The 5510-nt window shown below is 33.2% G+C and overlaps 1 protein-coding gene across 1 annotated transcript in view; it reads right to left on the bottom strand.

Moving 5' to 3' along the window:
- Positions 1 to 2969, bottom strand: part of LOC111630547 (venom peptide isomerase heavy chain-like) — a 17235-nt gene extending 14266 nt beyond the window's left edge. Inside the window, exon 1 of the mRNA XM_023374658.1 lies at positions 2819 to 2969. The gene's annotated coding sequence lies outside the window, so the exon portion shown is untranslated. The remainder of the gene's footprint in view (positions 1 to 2818) is intronic.
- Between the last annotated feature and the right edge of the window lie 2541 nt (positions 2970 to 5510).

Here is a 5510-nt window from a genome sequence, read left to right as displayed (position 1 = left end):
AAGTGTTATTTTAGAATTATAAACTGATAATTATCAACCTGATATTAAATGTAGTATACGATTTTAGTAAAAATACTGAATAATATAAATACAATATATTTATTTGTAAAATATATTTTTTTCTAATATCCTGAAACATCACCTTCTATCACAAATATAATACATCTCACACCGTTCATAACATGAAATTCAGAAAAAGAAAGAATATTTAAATGTGATTATCGCGAATAAAATTTTGAAAATATAAAATATTTTTCAAGCGATTTTAGTTTTATATTTGTTAGATTATGCCATATTTTACCCGTTCAAAGAACTCACGAAAAAAGAGCGTCACTCATGTTAGGAGGCGCTGAAGACAACACAACAGAAATATTTCCATTATTTATCGTGTGTTAAAGAGTAATTATTGAGTTATACGAATAAGGCAACTGCAGTTAAATATTTAAAAATTTTTAATGAAACCTGTCAACAACAGACATAGCATAGAAAATTATATTCACACGTACAAACTCGACTTGCTCCCAACAGACCGAAACACCCCAAGAATTGTAAGAGAAAATGATTTATTTGGATATTTCGGGCTTAAACCTTCAATTTCCAGCCGACCTTGTGTGGGCCTGGCCGAAACCAAAATGGGCTTTCTAAAAATAACCTTTTAGTATTTACAAGGATAAAAAGAGTTATTAAAAAGTTTTTTCTACGTAATGTAGCCGAATTTTTTCATGTTGTAGTGCACGAAGATATTGATACATGTTGCACATATCAAAGCATAATGAATAAAATATTCTGTCAGAATGTATTAATAACATTAAACTGAACACTTATAGGAACTAAATATTTGGTAATAGTAAATCAAGTATTCCTATTCCACTCTATTTACAGAGACATTCAGCTGTCAAAATACAATAATAACTGGTAATAAGACATTTCAGAACATTTACAAGACATTTGCGTAAGAAAACTAGTACCAAAACTCACTACTATGGCTATTTTGCTGCTGCAAGCGAGAAATATTTCATTTCTTCGAAACGCTTATATTATACAGAGATATAAGCTTGCAGGGCACTGTTCAACGTGTCTCCATCTAAAATTCTGAAGGCAAAGGGTGTTGTTGGCCAACTGTGATGCTAATTTGTTACACTTGTCACATGCAATGAGATACTATGTTTGGATGCTGCCTAATTTGAAATCTGCCCTCTATAGACCACACTTTTAAAGGTTGAAAGGATCGTGGGTCATACCTCGAGTAGGGTCAGACTTAATGAAGATTTTACTCGTTATTGACATTTACAATTTTTTATAAAATTCATCTTTACCCTGAAAATCAAGCCTTTTGCCATTTTATATCTAAAAATATAAAAATTCTTTTTACTTCTATGTTCTTATTCTTTTAAATTTCTGTATATATCCTGTCTACTTGAACCACGTTTTTAACATCGCGTTAGGACTTATTATACTTGTGTAGTTTCTGAATAGCAAAAAAGGAAATCATAGTCAAAGTCGAAACAAAATATATTTATTTTTACCTGTCATATTAATAAACAAGATCAAGGTAGACTGGATATATACAGAAATTTAAGTAGATTAAAACAAACTATAGCATGGGTCATTGTTTGTTATACTAAAAACATGTACGTTGTATGATAATTTTGATGACTTTCAACACTTTCACCATTGCACATAGAATGTGCAATGGTGAAAGTGTGAGATATACAGAAATTTAAGTAGATTAAAACAAACTATAGCATGGGTCATTGTTTGTTATACTAAAAACATGTACGTTGTATGATAATTTTGATGACTATTCCATAGAATGTGCAATGGTGATTAGTGTGAGTACTGCTAATTATTATCACAAGCAGATCTACAGAGGGGCTCATAGGGCTTAAGCCCTGGGCCTCCGTGTCAAGGGACTACAAAAATCGAATTATTAAATTTTTAACACTTTTTCATTAACAACGAGCGCTTATTGTATAGTACAAAGTAGTTAAGAGCAAGAAAAATATGTAAAATTTTAAATATTTGAAAAGTTTTAGCCATTCCTGCAAACTTTCATAGACCCCTAAAGGGTCAATACCGACCCCGTCGGGAAACCCTAAGTTAATATAATAGAATGTATTTAACAAAATATTTCAATTTTAGAATTAATAAATCACAGGAGAAACAATTGCAAATTACTTATCAGCAATTTATAATAAATTTAAATTCGATTTTGTGCTCGAATTTTTCAACGAAACACCAAAGCACTTTGGGCTTTCAACAACAAACAGCGCAAGAAAACTGCCCAGCAGCGGCAGAATGGATAAAATGGAACAAGCAGCTCTTCGCTTGCCGTTCGTCTTTCCAGAACAACAACCCAGAACTCACCACGTAGAAGTGGCTGCTTCAGAGTTCCACCGAGAGTTGGAAAGAATTCTACACCACAAGTGACCAACATCACTTGTCGAGTCGAGTTCTTCCTAACTCGCACAATGAAATTATTTATACTGTAATTACTTCTGAATACTCAAAATTCCGCTATTCGAAACTTATCTTATTATTAGTATCTAAACTAAGGGATGCAATATTACAACAACTACTAATAAAGAAAATCTATAAATACACCTGGTCATAATAAAACGTACGTTAGGGCCACAAAATTTAGTTCAATCTCATACCGACCCTCATTAACCAAAAAAAATACTCGTCCTGCGCGGAATTTAATACAGCGAGAGACAGAAAACCCGCTCCAACCTCGGTCGGCCCCTTCACTCGAGCGGGCGTTGAAGAAACGAGACAGAGAGAGCCCTGTATGCTCCATTCCGTCTTTTGTCTTTACCCGAGCTAGCCTTAAAGATGCCTTCTCCGCCTTTCGTCGGATCTCCTGTCTTCGTCTGACCGGGCCTTAAAGATGCAGGACACCATGACAAAGAGTTAACAATAGCCACTTACAATGCAAAAAGCCAACAATACATTTTAACAATTCTTTACCTATTGTTAAAATATATTGTAACGTATTATGATCCCATCATATTTTTACGTCACATGTTACGTAAAAACAATCGGTTTGAAATATTTCAGAAAGGATTATTTTATTAAAATAATATTCATTAAAAACAGGATTACCTTAAGTTTTTTAAGTTAAAATAACGCTTTTTTTCTTAATAAATAAAATATTAGGAATGTCGAATCATTCATTTATTCTAATGTTATCCTGTTATCCGTATTTTTGAAAATTCAAAGAGGAATTAGTAATGATTGTGGTCCTTTGCACTCCAGGTAATGCGAACATAATGTCTTAATTCACAAATTTCAGAAATTTTCGACGAAAGGTGCTTAAGCTTCAAAGAGGGTGAACAAATTCGTTCCCCTCACACACAGTAACATCCATACATACAGAAAAAATCCCAGTCGTTTTGTATTTCTCGACGTTTCAAGGTCCCGAGCCTAAAAATTTAAAGATGTTGGGTGAATCATTTTTTTACCGATCGCCACACTTTTAATCTGTTATATATAACAAAGCCGAGAAAATAAAAAACAAGCTTAATTTTGTGAGAACCCGGACTTTTACAAAAATATTTTTTCGATTTCATCATACATATTTTGACAACTAACGTTCTTGTTCATCCTTTACTAAATGAGAACTTTGTCAGTTTGCACGCTGTCAGTGGCGACCGCGACGCTTTTCTGTGATACTTTGACTTCCTGGCTATGCTCTACCGTTAATATCGGAACTGATGGCCCAACGAAGCAGTCGCTGCCCATCCCAATGAAGCAGTCGCGCAGAACATGAGGTTGTACCGTACAATAGGCAAACAGACATATATACAGTATTTACAAAGGCTCTCTTGGCCAAAGAACATAGGTTTAAATTAAGTTAATTTGTAGATGGAAAGATGTGTTTGTTATAGGATATTCTTGATTTGTATAAACCTGTTACAAGGCAGTGGTTATCTTCTGTCAAAGTTCGTGAGGACTTCCACTTTTTGAAAAAATTGTTGCAGTTTCTTGAAAATGGTTTCATCCTTCACTAGGTTTGATATCTGTCACGCCCAGTTAAATCCCTGAGTTATTACCGCATCGATGAGGTTTTGTCTTTATCTGTCAAACTGATACAGTCAAAAATCAGGTGTACATGTCCTGGGGAGTGATTCCGTCTCATGGATATGTGTTGTTGTTTCTAATTTTAAAACAGTGGAGGTACACCTGAAAGTTACCATGCACTGTCAGAGTTTGGGTAATTGTAAAGCTTGTAAAGACTCCACTTTAGACGTTCTTTGATGTCTGGGATAAAACCAAATGTGGTCCTTCCGGTATGGACCTACTCCCAGTCATCCTGCCACTTTGCATGAGTAATGTCTCAGATCCATTCTCTAATCTTAGATTTTCGTACATTGACCAAGAGAAGATTTAGCAGCTTTCTTTGCTAAATTATCTACTAGTTCATTTCCTGGCACGACCGAGTTGCCACAAACCTATCTAAAGGCTACTTCATGGTTATTTAAGTGTTCTCCATTAACATTTCCTTGATCTTGGCTTACGTGAAGTGATATAGAGAATATTAATATGTATGACGTTAAGTGGTCATTGTCAACTTACACGTGTTTTATTTGTAGGTGAGAAAATTGTAAAAATGTAGAGGTGTCCTTTAACGGCAGTTTTACTGTACGTACTTTTTTATTCCTATCTTTTAAAAATAAAAAAACACCTAAATTCGTAAAATTTTGAGTAATTTATTATTTGTAAATTTTAACGATTCTAATACAGTAATTACTTTAAAATGAATTAATTAAGTTAAAGAATTTTATAGTTGAAACAGCAGTGAGTTATAAACTGTTATATTAAATATTTTTTACAACATTAATAATAATAGTTTAATGTTGTAGAAAATAGTTTAATAGTTTAGAAATAGGTGCCGCAAGTCATCAAAAGTCGATCTTTCGACACATTTCCTGAATATTTAAGCGAGCGATAAAAAGGCGAAACGGTGCCATCAGAACATTTCTGAAATAAAATTCTGTTACCAGAAACGATGGGACCAGCCACGCTGAAGGATTATTGTTGGACTATCAAACGACAAAGCGACAGTGAATATAAGGGAATCCGTTTAATGGAACCGTATATTAATTCGACACATTTGCCTGCTTACTACCAACTAAATCTCGCTGACAAAGCATTTTCATGGTTATTCACGAATTCAGTACACTGAATAATTTTGCTCCAAAGGTGAGAAAACGTTTTAACAAATCTAAAATTGTGAAAATTTAATATTTACTTTTATAAATATCGAACTTTTAATTAAAAATTAAATTTCATAATAAACTTTATTAAATATAAAAGTTTATATACATTTTAGACAATTCCATTTACAAATTTAATTGTTGAATTAATTATAATTCTGATCTGGACGTATACAGACGAATTCTAATATCTATATTTTTCTGTAAAGTATCTTACAACAGTAAAAAATGGCCTCAAAGCGTAAACACCGACTCTACTGAGTGTTAGAAAGCTGATTTGTGTACTGATGT

This window comes from Centruroides sculpturatus, unplaced genomic scaffold (assembly GCF_000671375.1).
Source record: "Centruroides sculpturatus isolate CEXI.00-Female unplaced genomic scaffold, Cexi_2.0 scaffold587, whole genome shotgun sequence".
NCBI lineage: Eukaryota > Metazoa > Arthropoda > Arachnida > Scorpiones > Buthidae > Centruroides > Centruroides sculpturatus.
The sequence above is the reverse complement of the archived record's forward strand: the minus strand, read 5'-3'. Positions and strand labels throughout refer to the sequence as shown.